Source organism: Silene latifolia, chromosome X, assembly GCF_048544455.1.
Source record: "Silene latifolia isolate original U9 population chromosome X, ASM4854445v1, whole genome shotgun sequence".
NCBI classification, from domain to species: domain Eukaryota; kingdom Viridiplantae; phylum Streptophyta; class Magnoliopsida; order Caryophyllales; family Caryophyllaceae; genus Silene; species Silene latifolia.
The window spans coordinates 155,081,573-155,099,934 of record NC_133537.1 but is presented as its reverse complement, the minus strand read 5'-3'; the positions used below and the strand labels follow the sequence as shown (position 1 = coordinate 155,099,934).

General features: G+C 36.9%; 1 long non-coding RNA gene and 2 other non-coding genes across 3 annotated transcripts; all 3 read right to left on the bottom strand.

The window, feature by feature from the left end:
* Positions 1–549: 549 nt before the first annotated feature.
* On the bottom strand, positions 550–5,513 carry LOC141621628 (uncharacterized). Its single transcript, XR_012532514.1, has 3 exons — positions 5,281–5,513; positions 4,056–4,208; positions 550–1,498 (listed from the first exon to the last, which is right to left on the bottom strand). It is a non-coding gene; the product is annotated as an uncharacterized LOC141621628 (long non-coding RNA).
* Positions 5,514–9,007: 3,494 nt separating this feature from the next.
* On the bottom strand, positions 9,008–9,114 carry LOC141624043 (small nucleolar RNA R71). Its single transcript, XR_012533854.1, has one exon. It is a non-coding gene; the product is annotated as a small nucleolar RNA R71 (small nucleolar RNA).
* A 7,530-nt stretch (positions 9,115–16,644) lies between these two features.
* Positions 16,645–16,751, bottom strand: LOC141624180 (small nucleolar RNA R71). Its single transcript, XR_012533991.1, has one exon. It is a non-coding gene; the product is annotated as a small nucleolar RNA R71 (small nucleolar RNA).
* Between the last annotated feature and the right edge of the window lie 1,611 nt (positions 16,752–18,362).

Below are 18,362 nucleotides of genomic sequence, written 5' to 3'. Positions count from 1 at the left end.
AACTTATAAGAATAAATTGTATATAATAACAAGAGAAAACTCTCTCTTTTGTCATAGGGTGGCTGGGTAGCTTGAAGGGGGAAGAGTGCCCAATGCCTTTTCTTGTTTCTCTTCTCAAGAGTTTTAGGCATGCAAACCTATCATTAGTTGGTTATGATTATGCCTTCCACTTAAATAAAATAACAAAGCACAATTAAACCTTATAACCCCATATACACGGCTCACCCATTTAAAATGGGTCCATTTTAAGTTTGTCAAATGTCAATTTGTATAGTGTGACATATTGGTCATGTTACTAGACATGTAATTTAATTAATGCATTTTTAACTTATTAAAAATCATTATATAAATGAAATAAATCACATACAAAATTAACTTAGTAATTCACAATTACAATTTCTTAAAATGGGTCATAGAATTATAAATCACAACTACTTGTATTTATAATAAATAATTCCTTTTTTATTTTAATTGCTTCATAAACAATAGACAAACCTTAAGTAATAAAACAATTTAATTACTTAGTACGAATCTCATTTAATCAAATTACAATAAGATATGTATTATTACTCTCAAAATCACTTGTTCAATTTTAAGGAATTAATTAACTTGTATCGTCATACAGTTAATTAATTAATCAATTAAGAATGTTTCCCTAGAGGTATGACCTTAAGGGATCAACTGATCACCACCGTCATACGACAGAAATGTCAAACTCTAGTCAGCCAATCATTACCGATTAATGTGGATCAGTTGACAATAAAATATTACTTTCCCTTTTGCATTCTTAATTTGAGATTTAAACATGTGATCGCATTATTGTCGAGAACACATACTCCAACACACTAGACGTTTGAACCGTATCCAAGCTTCATTAAAATCCTCAGTAGGACCTTGTTTAAAACTTGTAATCTGACTTCTAAGAGCATTGGTTTTCTGTGGTGGAAAATACCTCTTGTAGAATGCAAGAGCTAGAGAAGTCCAATCACTAACTGCGTCGGTCTCCGTATCCAAGTCCCTTAACCACTCAGTTGCATCGTCTCTTAAAGAGAAAGGAAAGAGAGTTTGTTTCATCTGATCTTGAGTCACCCCAGTTGTGAAAGAAATAAAGCAACAATAAGTGACAAACTTCTCAATGTGCTTTGCGGGGTCCTCTACAGCTTTTCCTTCAAACAAATTCCTCTATACTAGGCTTATGTATGAGGGCTTGATCTCAAAAGTTCTCTTATCAGCGGTAGAGAGCTTGAAGCCTTTAGGAATAGAAGCAACCATGGGTTCGGAGTGACTTGACAATGTTGGCATCTTTGATGTTGTAGAAGTCACAGGTGCAGAAATAAGAGTGTCCTCTTCTAAGGACGAGTCTTCTGCGAATGTATACCGCTCGTAGCCAAGTGTACTCAAGTCTTCCACTTGACTTACTTCTCTTTGAAATTTTCGTCTGTACCGAAAAGTCTTTTCTGGCTCGGGATCAAAAGGTATAATCACTAACCTGTTAGACCTGGTCATACACGAAAACAACAAGAAAAGATAAAATTGTCTCAAGGAACTGAAGTTTCCTGAAACAAAAGACAAACTAAATTAAAAACAAACAGAAAATTGTTGCCTCCCCGGCAACTGCGCCAAATTTGATAAGGTTATTTTCAGTCGTTTGCCTTAGTCAAAATAAATCCTAAACTACTACTAACAAGATAGCTAGCGGCAAGTCAGGGTCGAATCCACAGGGAGGCTAGTTAATTTATCTAGTTTGTTTATATTTAGCTTGTCTTAAATTAACCAATTTTTGGGGGTTTTTGAGTTGATTTCTATAAACTAATTGCAAGTGTAATAAAAGATGAATAATAATAATATTAAGAAGTCTAGGGAGTCGGGTTCAGTAGGTAGCACTACTACAGATACAGGCTATAACAACGGTCAAAAACCGTTGTTATATAAAAAAGCGGACGTTGTTAAAGCGTCCGTTGTAGAAGGTTTTAACAACGGTTGGTTTACTTAACAAAACCGTTGTTAAAACTATTAACAACGGTTTTATGTATAAAAACCAGTTGTGGAAAGTGTGACTCAATTTTGGGGGGAAAGTTATAACAACGGGTTGTAATATACAAAACCGTTGTTATAACTAAAGACAACGGGTTGTTTCGCAATAACCGTTGTTGTTTGTTCTTAAAAAATAAAAAAAAATTAAATTAAATATTACTAGATGCATGCATAATTACGGCCTGTTAGAATTCCGATGCATGCATTATTACTGACATCACTGTACATATGAACGGATAATATGGAATGAGAAGGGTTAGTAATAGGATTTGAAGCAGCATTATTGAGAGATATGATGATGATTATTATGGCACAACTTCCTAACATTATATATTAATTAAAAAGCAATTAACTCAACCCACACATTGCTTAGTATAAATACATTGCATATCTCAACTAACATTTCCATTATCTCATATATTCATCTCCAAACTCTAACTGTTAAAACAAACTCTACTTAATCTTTCAAATCAAACTCAAAAAACTCTAACAAAATGAATGATTTCATCCTAAAGACTCTTACCATGATCGAGAACAACAACAACTTCATCCGCCGGTTCCTCCATATTGAGGAAAGTTTCAGAGCTACCTTGCGGAAGCTCGATCCGCACCGAAGCACGCCAAAGAAAATGGCCTGACGGAGAGCGGCGGCGATTGCGGCTATATGACGATATAGCAACTGCTGAACGGAACCTCCAAATAGCCAAGGAGGAGAGGACGGATACGATAGAGCACAATAAGATCCTCCATGAAAATATAAGAATTGCATTTTTACATATGTAATTTTTTTTTTTTAATTTATGTATTTATATATATATATATATATATATATATATATATATATATTAATTATTTTTATCTTACTTCTTCATCTTGCTTCTTCATTGTTTTAGTAACTAATTATGCGAACAATACTTAAACAAATAACATAATGGTCGATAAAAACACATACATGCAAAAGAAATAAATAGAAAAAGAAAATAATGACGATGAAACTAACAGTGACGGCGAGATTTACCTGATAAATACAGAACGTAATAGACGATGAAATCACAGTGACGGCGAGAAGATAAAGCGACGATGAGAAAGAGAGAAATAGAGAAATAGAGAAAGAGAGTGTGTATGTGTTTTGTGTTTGTTTGTCTGCTGTGTTTGTGTTTGTGTATTAAGGGTTGTGTTTTGTGGGCTGAGAAGACTTGTTTTGTGTGGTTTATAGTATGGAAGGTATTGACAACGGTTATTAAACAACAACCGTTGTGAAATATGTTTTAACAACGGTTGTAAAAAACACCCGTTGTTAAATAAGTTTTAACAACGGGTTTCAAAAATAACCGTTGTGATTACTTTTCACTAACTTTGCGCCAATTTTGCGCCAAATTATTAACAACGGTTGTGCATGTGTGACCCGTTGTTAAAACTAATAACAACGGTTTTTATAACCATACCCGTTGTAATTGATTTTAGTAAAATTCGCGCCATACATTCTACAACGTCTATTGTGATTTTCGTGAATAATCGTTGTTAAAGGGGCGTTGTAGTTGCCTGGATTTGTAGTAGTGTAGTCATATGCGGTAGGATTTAATTCATTGATAGAGCTAATTATGTTGTTTAAGGTTATATGATCGGCTGATTTAATATTCACTTTAGATCTAATTTAACATGCAATCGCTATCATTAAATTATCTCTATTCAGTTATCGTAGCCTATATTGATTCTAACCCAGTCGGTGAAAGTCTCAATTCGCTATACTAGTTAATTAATCCTGGCTAGTAATTAATCTACTAGATGAAGAACAATAACATGAACAACAACCAATAAGCAATTTTAACTATCAATTCATCAATATTAATCCCCTTCTAACAACCTAGATTCCCCTTCACCCTAGATGGTAAGTTTTGCTACTCATACTAATAACAATAACAATAATAACGATATAATAAATCATAATTAAGAACATGATGAAAAATAATAAAGATAAATAATGAATTAAATGATAATTGAGGAAAGATTAATAATAATACCGTAGTAATGAAGAACAAGCTTAGATCCGAACTATCTAGAGTATACAACTTTGGAATCCAATCGTATTGGACCCGAGAAGCTTGGTGGAATCTCCATACTTGTGATGCATCAATGTAGTGGGATGAACGGCTTTAAATTTCTTCAAATTTCTCCTTTCAAAATAAATTACATTACATGTCCGTAAATCCTATTTACATTCTAAAAAACAAAATATAACGAAATATAAAATTGGAAAAAAGGAGATACAAGATCTCATTATTTACATCACAGATTACTTTTCCATCATTACGAAAAAGTAATCAAAAATAAGGTCACACTAGATTACATAATATTTCAATGCTTGAAAATATTAAACCATTCATCGAAAAATAATGCAATCATCAACAATATAAATATAAAACATTCGTAATGCAATAAATTTATCCAAATCACCTGTTACACAAATTAGAATATGTGAAAATTTCCGTAAATTCTCACAAATCTAATCATACATGTTTTATAATCCATAATTAATCCAAAAATATCATATACAATGAATTAATTCACCATTATTCTAAACATTTTAAAATAATAAGGTATCATCCATATAAATATCGTAAACATCTTACGATATAAATGAAATGGCAAATTTTTAGTTGAACAATGATAATAGAATTCGGGCAAAATAATAAAAACTTGCCGTGAAAAAAGACTTGGCAGGAAGAAAAAAAATTTGCTGCTGCCGTGAAAAGAACAAAAAACGGCAGAATTTTTTTCCTTTTCATATATATTTAGTATCATATAATAAATTAAATCATACAAGTTTTATTAATGCATTAATTATCATATAAGAAATGTAATGAACAAGATTTGCCGAGAGGATATTTATCACAAAAAGACCTATTTAATACATGTTAATTCTGATCTATATTATTTCAACAATTAAACTCTTTAATCATGTTAATACAACATTTAAACCAACAATTATAAGAAAATGGCCAAGACATAAATAATTTGATTTAATCAATGTCAAAACTCGATTTAATATCATGTATAAAACCGGATATAAACAACATTCATATTAAAATAATTTTGAGACCATGCTCTGATACCACTTATAGGAAACATCATATATTTCGCTATTACATTAATCATATTAATGTCATCTTTAGGATTATATCAAAATATACTTTAATATAAATGCAATATACGTAATTAAATCGACATAAAAAGTATAGAAATAACCTTTATATCTTCGTTATAAAGGCCTAAGAACAACCTAATTCAATCAGATTTCAATGTAGAAATCCTCCAACCGATTGCACCCAAGATGATCTTCGATATGCCTTAATCGTTGCTAGATCGATTGTATATAATATATTACAATTAATATATATTAATATGGAAATAATATGTAACTTAAGAGAAAATGAACAAGAACATTTTCTTGCTCTTCTCTCAATTCTCACGGCAAACACATATCAAAAAACCGATTTTTTGTCTTTTTATATGTTGGTCCATGTTATGGTTATCCATAATATATATTAATATATTTTAATTTTAAATAATAATGAATGGATAAGTGTGAAAAAATGTTTCACAAAACCGAAAAATAACCACATACATGAACCATGTGGTTCGATTTATTTCAGTCAAGTCGGGAAACGTTTTTCCGAGACTAGTCCAATATTATAATTTAACATATATATATAAATATTTTAGGAGAATATAATTAATTATCGTATAATCAATTAATTTTAATATCAGATATTAAAACTTATATTATTTATGAATATTATATATTCATAAATACATACTACTTATAAATATAACATTTATACTTATTTAGAATTAACATTTAATTCATTTCTCCTAATAATCATTTAATCGTATTAAATAAGCATTCTTATTATTTCCATGACTAACATTTAGTCATTTAGGCATCAATGTAATTATATCAATATATAATCACATCTCTTAGAACCATCCTATTGGTGTGACCGATAGGGATCAACTGATTACCGCCATCATATAACAGTAACGTCAAACTTCTAGCAAGCCAACCGTTACTGATTTACGTTAATTAGTTGATTTATATACAAAGTATCCCTTTGTTATCCCTTAAGAGATTTAGTATGTAGTCGCACTAACTGTGGAGGAAACATGCTCCAACAGTTGGCTTTAAGGTTTGAGAAGGGTTTAGCTACGCGTATCAATATGAGGTTGGCAGCTAGAGAGCCAAGTACCGTAGATGAAGTATACCAAAGAGCGGGACATGCTGAGAGAATTGCCGACATGGTGAAGGAGGAGAAGAAACACAAGGGAGAAAATAGAAAGGTTGAGGCTACAAGTGAAGGGACTGGAGGAAACAAGAAGCAGAATTTCAATCAACACCGTGCGTTTTCTACCAGTAGAGCCAAGAGTGGAGGTGGTTTCGGCCGTGGTAGGGTGACAAGCGGAGCTAGTGGTACGAAGAGATAATGTGACCATAATTAGAGCATATTTAGTCCCGGAATTAGCCTTGTTCCCATGCTTTTTAGTGCATATTTGGGTCATTTATTGTTTTTAGTCCTTTGTTTTGCATATTCTTTGAGGTTTTGTGTCCTTGGTAGGAAAGGAGTGCAAACCTTGCATTTTCATGGCAAAATAGAGCTAAATTGATTGAATTCAATGACCAAGCATCAAAGAGAAGACAAGATTAGAAGGCCTTTGTACATATTATAGTAGGTGGGCAATGATGAGAAAAGATCCTTGCATCCCCGAGGATCCTCAAGGATTTTATGAAGAAAAAGTAAGAAAAGAAGAAAGAAAGAAGCTGTAAGACAATCTGAGCGGATTGTCCACAAGACGCCCGTCCAGCAGCCACAATCCGAGCGTCTTCACCCTGTGGACGCCCGTCCAAAATACGCCCAATCCGCCCGTCTTCCCCATCTGGACGCCTGTCCAGAATCACCAGAATCCGCCCGTCCCGCCCTGGACGCCCAGATTCTCTAACAGCTATTTCGTCTTGTACAAGCTTCAAGGAAGGATGTGCATATTTTTCTAAGACCGGCGAAAAGGAGACCGGAGTCTCCCTAGAGACCGACGATTCCTCAATGACTTAATCGTCATTTAAGCCCTTAGTAGACCCTAATCTATGTAACTAATCCCCACTATCAATACCCCATTAGACTAATTAGAAGAGCATGTTCTTCTTAGCAATCTCTAGTGTAGTTAATATCAATCAAATCTCTATTTAATTTTGTAATCAACATTTAATCAAGTTTTAATACAAGTTTCATTTCCCTAATCTCTCTTTTGTTCATCCTTTGTTTTGGGTAATTGAAGATTATTTGGGTTATTATTGGGAGATTGACAACCTTCCAATCTATCATCAAGTACTTCTATTATTTTTTGCTTTATTATTGGAATCATTAGTAGGTATAATTCTCTTAATCCCTTTTTAATTATTGCTAATTATCTTCATTTATTTATCATGTTTCACTTTGTTGGTATGATTGACAACCTTGCTAGCATGTTCAACATGATAATGAGTGAGTAGTTTCCTTAGCTAGGGTTAATGGGTAATTAGGGGAAACCAACATGGGGGATGATTCATGCTTAAATTAATATGTTTTCATAGTTTATTTGCTTGCTTGTTGTGATATCAACTTATGCACATGTTATGTTTGATGAAATGCGAGCCTGTGAATCCTTGCATTTTTTACCCATCACCTATCTTTTCAATGAGACTTGTAAGACATAAACCAACTCGAGTCTCATTAGACCATGCATATAGTTGAGTAGGGAAGATTAAGTCGACTTGTAGGTGTTGTACAATCTAATCGATTCGGCTCCGGGACCCAAACTTTCCTAGGGTTGTAAGATATAAACCAACTCGATCCATCACAACAATAATTGCTTGATTTTAACTTAAGAATATGTTTGTATGATCAATTCCCATGAATCTCCTATGACCCCATGACACCCTAGTGCCTTTTATCAATTGTTTACATCCCTTTCAATTCATCTTGCTTGTTTACTTTTATTGCTATTTAGTTTAGTGATCTTCTACTTCAAACTCCAAATTGTGACACCCTTAGACACCACTAGTTGCAATAGAAAATCTCATCTCAATTCCCGTCCCTTGGGATCCGACCATTACTTGCATCTTTACTAATTGTAGAGTTGTTTGTGAATTTATAAATTGTGTTTTGCTCTAGGTGTTCCTAACGACAAGTACCGATAACTAAACCTCCTCGAGAGTCCGACCAAAAATGGCGCCGTTGCCGGGGACGGTGTTAACTTGATTTAGATTTTCTTATATTGTTATTAGTTGTGTCTTTCTTTGCCTTGGGGAAGTAAAACTCCTCAAGGTTTGTTCTAATTATTTTCGAGTTGTTTGATATTTTGCATGTCTAGAAGATCACAAGGTAACTTGTTACCCTTTGATCACGAAATTGAAAGAACTTTCACAACCAATAGAAGACTTGCTAGGAGAACTTTGAGAGGTATTGGTGAGGTTGTAGATATTCAACCAAACACTATTGAGTTCATCAACCCTTTTGCAAGAGAAGGTGAGGAGAACCCAACACAAAATCCAACACAAAATCAACCCACAATGCCCAAATTTTCATCACATTCCGTACCAACCGAGGAGAACCTACCCAATGGTACTCCCACACCACAACACTTAACCGAAAATTTTATTGACAAATCCGCATTTATCCAATTAGTCGAAAGATGCCAATTTGGGGGGATGCCTAGTGAAGACCCTCACTCTCACATGGAGACTTTTTGTGACTATTGTGATGCGATATCACAAACCGGTGTAACTCAAGACCAAATTCGATGGGTCTTATTTCCTTTTTCTCTAATTGGCACCGCAAAACAATGGTTGAAAGGCCTTGATAAGGCTACTCTCGGAATTGATTCTTGGAAGAAATTGGCTCTAGCTTTCTACAAAAAGTTCTATCCACCGGAAAAGACTAACATGCTAAGAGCTCAAATTACGGGCTTTAAGCAAAGAGATGAAGAATCTTTGTATGAAGCTTGGGAGCGATTCAAGGGAATTTGTCGCTCATGTCCTCACCATGGACTTAGCGAGTGGTTCTTGATACAACAATTTTGGAACGGTCTTTATGAAGACTCAAGAAACATTCTCAACATGGGAACAAATGGAATGTTCACCGAAGTTGACGACAATCAAACTTGGAACAAAATTAAGGAAATGGCGGTCCATAATTCACAATATAGTAGACCTCGCAAGGCTACTAGAGGAGGAAAGCATAAAGTGGACTCTATTACTCAATTGGGTGCTCAACTTAGTGCTCACATTGATACCATCAATTTGAAGTTTGAAAACGCTATGTCTAGGCTTGAAGAAGCCTCAAAATCACCAATGCATCATGTTAATGCCATGACGGCATCTTCATCAATCCCAAGTGGGTATGTGAGAATTGTGGAACTTTGGGACATGACCAAAGTGAATGTAGGGGAACAAATGAAAAAGTAAATGCTTTTCAAGCATACAAGAGTGGTACCCCTTATTCCAACTATTACAATGAGAACACCAAATTCCACCCAAATCTCTCATACAAAAGCCAAAATGTTCCAAACCCTCAACCAACATACACCCCACCTCCCATGAGAAACCAAAATCAAAGACCCTTTTACAACCAAAACCAAGGTTACCAAAATCAAACTTCATACAATGAACAAAATGACCAAGGTTTTGATGTTCAAAAAGCGGTCCTCCAAATGCAAAAGAATCAACAAGAGTTTTTCACTCAAATGCAAAAGGATAGTCAAGCAAAGGAAATCACCATCAACAACATCCTAGCCCACACCAAAATATTGGAAACCCTGTTGACTCAACTAGTATCTTCAAGCTCACAAAGACAAAAGGGGCAATTACCACCTCAAAGTAATCCCCCAAGACATAAAACGGTTAGTGCCATTCACTTGAGGAGTGGTACAAGGTATGAAGCACCGAAGAAGCAAGTTGAGGATGAAGTTGTGGAAGCTAGTGACAAAGAAGAATTTGTGCAAAACTCCAAGGATGGAGAACCATCAAAAGAAGAAGTTTCAAGGAAAAATGAAGACAAGGCCAAGGAGAAGGAGCCCATTGTGATAAGACTTCCTTTTCCAAGTCGTCAAGCCAAGCCCAAATTTGATGACCACTTTGGAAAATTTATGGAGATTGTGAAGAATTTGGAAGTCTCGATTTCTTTCACGGAATTAATTAATCACGTGCCGGCCTATGCAAAATACATGAAAGACATCCTTACGAAGAAGAAGTCGATCCGGAAGCTTGAAACTATCGCCTTCACTAAGGTGAGTAGTGCAATACTTCAAAGGAGTTCACCTCCAAAACTTAAAGATCCGGGAAGCTTCTCAATACCGTGTACCATTGGCGACACCACGATCAACAAAGCCTTATGTGATCTAGGGGCTAGTGTGAGTGTTATGCCATACTCGGTGAGTAAAAGGTTAGGGATGGGAGAGCTTAAATGCACCAATATCACACTCCAAATGGCCGATAGATCAATAAAGACACCATTAGGGATATGGGAAGATGTTCCCGTAAGAGTTGGGAAATTTTTCATCCCGGTGGACTTTGTCATTGTTGACATGGAAGAAGACTCCAATATTCCAATCACTATAGGTAGACCTTTTTTGAACACCGCGGGTGCGGTGATTGATGTGAAGCATGGAGAGCTCACTCTAGAAGTAGGAGATGAGAGCATAACTTTCAATCTTGACAAGACCATGAGAGCTCCCCGTTTGCATGAACCATGTTTTATGGTTGATCATTATAGCCGGAAGGATGATAGGAAGAAGTCGGAATTCCAATGGAAGAATAAAGTTGATGATGCTCCATTCAAAGAGCAAGTGAATTGTAACAAAGAGAGCTTGAAAAGCTCACCAAAGTCAAGCAATGAAGAGGATGGCCTCATTGGCCAAGACAAGAAAGTGGGAGAGTCGTCTCTATCAACTCAAGAGATCTTTAGTGACCAAGTAGATGAAGTTTGTGGTCTTTGGGACGATGAGTTTAAAGGGATTTTTAATCCCTACATTGGTAATGCTATCGATAAAGACCAACATGAAGGACAATAAGGGCAAAGATCTATTGAAGATCTTTATCATGACAATGAACATGCTTTTGACTACTTCTTCAAGGTGTTGAGCAACATCAACAACACCTTGGACATGCCCCCATGACATCTCACTAAGGATGAGAGTTTGGTGGAGTCCTCTCCAAACCACCATTTGTAAATATTTCTAACTCCCTAACTCGCATTTTAATTCTTACATTGCATTTTTGTCATTTTTTTTTGGATTTTTTATGCTTTGATCAAGATATTTATCATTTTTGAGAGAAGTGAGGGAGGGACTAATGATTTTATTGATGTGTAGTACTTTAGCTTAGTGTGGGGATAGCAATTGCCTAGGCTATTCATGCCTTAGTAGGGCCCCTACAATGAAGAACACGGGATTTGAAGAATGAAAATGACACGGGATATGCAAGTGCACGGATGGAACTGAATCCGAGTAGACTAGGAAGAACCCGAGCGTCCTTAAGGGGCATTCGCTCGTCTTATGGGAATCCGGGCATCTGTTGCAGATTCCGTCCGTCCAATTGAACTGAAAAATTAAAAAATTGGGACTATTGAAGAATCTGAGTGTCCCAACAGAGAAGACGCTCGTCTGGAAGAATCCGCTCGTCTTTGCAGAAAGACGCCCGTCTTTTTGCCAGTGCAAAATAAGAAAACTTGCTGTAACAGAATCCGCCCGTCTTTATTGGAATCCGCTCGTCCCGCAACTGAAGAATCCGAGCGTCCCAGCTGAAAGACGCTCGTCTTTAGGCGAGAATTCACGAACAGTTAGGCGTAATCCGAGCGTCCCGAAGGAAAAACGCTCGTCTTCCCCCTACAGTTCGAAATTTTCGGGTGTTTTTAAATACCCCTCCCACATTCATTCCTTCATTCATACATTCAAAACACTACCAAAAACCCCAAAACCCTCATCCTCTCCATCACCAAAACAAGATTTCCTCAAACAAATTCAACAAAATCAAATCCAAACTTTCTTTCAACAACAATTAATCACTCCTTTTCCAATAATAATCAATCCAAGCACCAAAATCTTCAACCTTTGAGTCAACTTTTGAATTACAAAGGCAAATCCTTTCATCTTAAAATCGATTTGGGTATAATAGGAAATTGAAGATTTTCAATCTTTTCTTGGTATAATCATCAATGGCAAGAACAAAAGGATCAACAAAGGCACTCAAGGCAAAGGTACTCTAAAAAAGGCAACAATGCCTTCAAGCAAAGAAAGCCTCAATGGCTATGGTGGTTGCTAGTGCAAAGTTGGAAGTTCAACAACAACAAAATCCTCCCTTGGAAGCAATAACAACAACAACTACGGAAATTGCTCAATTATCAAACTATCCAGAGGTAATTTTCATTTCTAACTCCCATAGGGATACATTTGCCAAGTATGCTAAGAAATCCATTCTACCCACCAAATTCATATGTGAGGATGCGTTGAACAAATTGGGTGTCCTTGAACAAACAAAAGCCTTCTTTGAAGCCATGGGGTTGGGAAAATTGTTTGCTACAAGAGAATTGCCATACCCCTCCCTTACCTTGGAATTCTTAAGTTCATTGAAAGTGACTAAGGTAGAGACTAGAGAATACACCGAGTTTCGCCTTGCCAATGTGAATAGGCGCATCACCTTTGATGTTTTGAGTAAAGCATTAGGTCTTAGTGATACACCTCGTTATTATAAGAAGCCCGAAAAATATGACCCCACTCCTCTTTGGGAGGCAATTTCCGGGAAGAAATTTGAGAACTTTCATGCTTGTCGCGCTCTATTAGTCCACCATCCGGGCATTAAAGTGTGGCACAAGGTCATCGGGAATACTATCATTGCAAGAAAAGACACTAACCACTTTACCAACCTCGATTGTGTTCTACTTGAGTCGGCCTTAAATATTGGACGGGAATTCACCAAGCCTTACAATGCTATAAGGCTTTTGGTGGAACGATGGCTCAATGTTGATTGTGGAAAGGAAGGCACCGCTTTTATCGTAAATGGAGGTCTAGTTACTCTCTTGGCCAAGTACTTTGATCCGAATTTCAACAAGGATAGCAACTATGTGGCGAAAAGAGGGGGTCATCTCATTGACATGGATGCCATGATTAACAAGTACAAGTGGGTCAAGCATAATCCTCTTGACACCAAATATGGGTGGCTCACCAATGATGATAGATCTGTTACTTTGCCTTCCAAGATAAGCCGCTTGAGTGTTCATAGAACAAACTACCTTCTTCCCCTCTCAAAGGAAGCCGAGTACATCATCCGTCAACAAAGGGGTGAAATTGAAATGCCCTCATCCTCCATTGTCACACCACGCTATCCATTCAAATATCAAGAGTTCAAACCCGAAGGTGTTGAAGTGGGCAATGACTACATGATGTGGGTGATGTCGTCACTCATCCAATCAAACACATTTATAATACTCAACATACAACTAGCTAGTGGTAAGTCGAGGTCGATCCATGGGACGGCGGTTACTCAAATTATTCAATCTAATTATGGTTATGCTTGGGGTTTTCACAATTATAATGGGTTGATGATTCTAATCTAATAAAGGCAATAAACAAGCAACAAAAGGAAAGATGTAAACAATTTATTAAAAAGCACTAGGATATCATGGGGTCATAGGGGAATCATGGGAATTGATCATACAAACATGTTCTCAAATTATAAGCAAGCAATTATTGTTGTGATGGATTGAGTTGGGTTATATCTTACAATCCTAGGAAAGTTTGGGTCCCGGAGCCGAATAGATTAGATTATACAACACCTACAAGTCGACTTAATCTTCCCTACTCAACAACATGCATGGTCTAATGAGACTCGAGTTGGTTTATGTCTTACAAGTCTCATTGAAAAGATAAGAGATGGTAGTAAATGCAAGGATTCATAGGCTTAGCATTTCATCAAACATAACATGTGCATGAGTTGAGATCAAAACAAGCAAGCAAATAAACCATGAAAGCATATTAATTTAAGCATGAATCATTCCCCATGTTGGTTTCCCCTAATTACCCATTAATCCTAGCTAAGTAACTACTCACTCATGATCAAGTTTAACATGTGATGTGACCATAATTGGCGCATATTTAGCCCCCGAATTACCATTGTTTCTATGCTTTTTAGTGCCTATTTGGGTCATTTCTTATCTTTAGTTCTTTGTTTTGCATATTCTTTGAGATTTTGATCCCTTGGTAGGAAAGGAGTAAGAATCTTGCATTTTCATGGCAAAACAAGGCTAAATTGATCATATTCAATGACCAAGCATCAAGGAGAGACAAGACTAGAAGGCCTTTGTACATAGCATAGTAGAAGAGCATTGTTGAGAAAAGGATCCTTGAGTCCCCAAGGAAATCCCCAAGGAATTCATGAAGAAAAGGGAAGAAAAAGAAGAAGGAAAGTTGCTGAACTACAATCCGAACGGATTGTAGAGAATCCGTCCGTCCTCGCCAATCCGAGCGTCCCGCAAAGGAATCCGCTCGGATTCCCCTCGCCATCCGAGCGTCTTGCCCAAGAATCCGCTCGGATTCCTCAGCCAGATCCGGCCGTCCCGACTCCCATCCGCACGGATCGCGGCCGCAAACGTTTTCATTCCTCAAGCATCGATAAGAGAAGCCCTTCTCTCGGATAATTCCGGAGGCTCCTTGCTCAACTTAAAAAGTGTAATTACTAGTTTAGCCCTTAGTTAACCCTAATGCATCCTCCCTAATTTTCACTATAAATACCCCATTAGTCTAATTAGAGGAGCATGTTCTTCTTATCAATAATGAGTGTAGTTAATATCAATCAAATCTCTCTTCAATATTGTAATCAAATATTAATCAAGTTTTAATCCAAGTTTTAGTTCTTTAATCTCTCTCTTGTTCTTACTTTATTTTGGGTAATTGAAGATTATTTGGGTTATTATTGGGAGATTGACAACCTCTCAATCTAGGATTCAAGTACTTCTATTATTCTTGCTTTATTATTGGAATCATTAGTAGGTATAATCTCTTAATCCCTTTTTAATTATTGCTAATTACTTTCATTTATTCATCATGTTTCATTATGTTAGTATGATTGACAACCTCTCTAGCATGATCAATATGATAATGAGTGAGTAGTCTCTTAGCTAGGGTTTAATGGGTGATTAGGGGAAACCAACATGGGGAATGATTCATGCTTAAATTAATATGCTTTCATATCTTATTTGCTTGCTTGTTTTGATCTTAATACATGCACATGTTATATTTGATGAAATGCTAAGCCTATGAATCCTTGCATTTACTATCATCTTCTATCCTTTCAACTTGACTTGTAAGACATAACCCAACTCGAGTCTTGTTAGACCATGCATGTGTTAAGTAGGGAAGATTAAGTCGACTTGTAGGTGTTGTACATTCTAATCGATTCGGCTCGGGACCCAAACTTTCCTAGGATTGTAAGATATAACCCAACTCAATCCATCACAACAATAATTGCTTGCTTATAATTTGAGAACATGTTTGTATGATCATATCCCATGATTCCCCTATGAACCCATGACACCCTAGTGCTTTTAATCAATTGTTTACACCCTTATTTTATTTATCTTGTTAGTTTATTTTCATTGCTATCTTAGTTTAGTAACCTTCTACATCAACCCAATTTGTGACACCCCTAGACACCGCTAGTTACAATAGAATCTTCATTTCAATACCCGTCCCTTGGGATCCGACCTTTACTTGCCTCTTTACTAATTGTAGAGTTGTTTGTGAAGTATAAATTGTGTTTTGTATCGACCATTGACCAACGACCACATATGCTTAATTGTGAACACGAAATGGCTCCGATCAAAAATGGCGCCGTTGCCGGGGACGGTGTTTAATTGATTTAAGATTTCTTTTATTGTTTTTAGTTGTGTCTTTTTCACCTTGGGAAGTAAAACTCCTCAAGGTTTGTTCTAATTGTTTTCTAGTTGTTTGATATTTTGCATGTCTAGAAGGTTACAAAGAGATTTGTTACCTTTTGACCGTGAAATCGAAAGAACCTTGACGAATAATAGGAGACTTGTTAGGAGGAATTTGGGAGGTGTTGGTGAAGTTGTTCAACCCACTAGTGAGTTTGTCAATCCTTTCGCAATAGAAGGAGAAGAAAACCCATTAAACAATACCACACAAAATTCACCTACAATGCCTAAATTCTCGTCACACTCTATACCCACCGAGGAGGATCTACCAAATGGTACTCCTACCCCACAACATCTTACCGGAAACTTTATTGCCAAGTCCGCCTTCATCCAACTAGTTGAGAGGAGCCAATTCGGGGGAATGCCTAGTGAGGACCCTCATTCTCATATGGAAACATTTTGTGATTATTGTGAAGCTATCTCTCAAACGGGCGTGACTCAAGACCAAATAAGATGGGTCTTATTTCCTTTTTCGTTAATCGGCACCGCAAAGCAATGGTTAAAGGGCCTTGATAAGGCCACCCTTGGAATAGATTCTTGGAAGAAGCTAGCTCTAGCTTTCTACAAAAAATTCTACCCACCGGAAAAGACCAATATGCTAAGAGCTCAAATTACGGGTTTTAAGCAAAGGGATGAAGAGTCTTTGTATGAAGCTTGGGAGCGGTTCAAAGGTATTTGTCGCTCATGTCCTCACCATGGACTTAGCGAATGGTTTTTAGTGCAACAATTTTGGAATGGTTTATATGAAGATTCAAGGAACATTCTCAATATGGGATCAAATGGAATGTTCACCGAAGTTGATGACAATCAAACATGGAACAAGATTGAGGAAATGGCGGTCCATAATTCGCAATATAGTAGGCCTCGCAAGGCTACTAGAGGAGGAAAGTATGAAGTGGACACCGTTACTCAATTGGGTGCTCAACTTAGTGCTCACATTGACACAATCAACTTGAAATTTGAACAAGCTATGGCTAGACTTGAGGAAAACTCAAAATCATCAAAGCATCATGTCAATGCCATGACGGCATCCTCATCAATCCCAAGCGGGATATGTGAGAATTGTGGAACCTTGGGTCATGACTCAAGTGAGTGTAGGGGAACAACCGAACAAGTTAATGCTTTCCAAGCTTACAAAAGTGGTACCCCTTATTCAAATTTTTACAATGAAAACACCAAGTTCCATCCAAATCTCTCATACAAAAGCCAAAATGTTCAAAACCCTCAAACAACATACACTTCACCACCCATAAGAAATCAAAATCAAAGACCCTTTTACAATCAAAACCAAGGTTACCAAAATCAAAATCCATATAATCACCACAATGACCAAAGTTTTGATGTCCAAAAAGCGGTCCTCCAAATGCAAAAGAATCAACAAGAATTTTTCACCCAAATGCAAAAATATAGCCAAGCAAAAGACACCACCATCAACAACATTCTAGCTCACACCAAGATGTTGGAAACACAATTGACCCAACTAGCATCTTCGAGCTCACAAAGACAAAAGGGGCAATTACCACCTCAAAGTAATCCCCTAGACATGAAACGGTTAGGGCCATTCACTTGAGAAGTGGTACAAGGTATGAAGCACCGAAGGAGCAAGTTGAGGATGAAGTTGTGAGAGCTAGTGAGAATGAAGTTGTGGTGCAAGGTCCCAAAGAAGGGGAATCATCAAAAGAAGAAAGCTCAAAGAAAAATGAAGACAAAGCCAAAGAAAAGGAGCCCATTGTGATTAGACTTCCTTTTCCAAGTCGTCAAGCCAAGCCTAAATTTGATGATCAACTTGGGAAGTTCATGGAGATTGTGAAGAACTTAGAAGTCTCAATTCCTTTCACGGAATTAATCAATCACGTTCCGGCCTATGCAAAGTACATGAAAGATATCCTCACAAAGAAGAAGTCGATCCGGAAACTTGAGACTATCGCCTTCACTAAGGTGAGTAGTGCAATACTTCAAGGGAGTTCACCTCCAAAGTTAAAGGATCCGGGAAGCTTCTCAATACCGTGTACCATTGGCGACACAACGATCAACAAAGCCTTATGTGATCTAGGGGCTAGTGTGAGTGTCATGCCGTACTCGGTAAGTAAAAGGTTGGGAATGGGAGAGCTTAAATGTACCAATATCACTCTTCAAATGGCCGATAGATCGACGAAGACACCGCTAGGGATATGGGAAGATGTCCCCGTGCGAATTGGGAAGTTTTTCATCCCGGTGGACTTTGTCATTGTTGATATGGAGGAAGATTCCAACATTCCAATCATCTAAGGAAGACCTTTCCTACACACCGCGGGTGCGGTGATTGATGTGAAA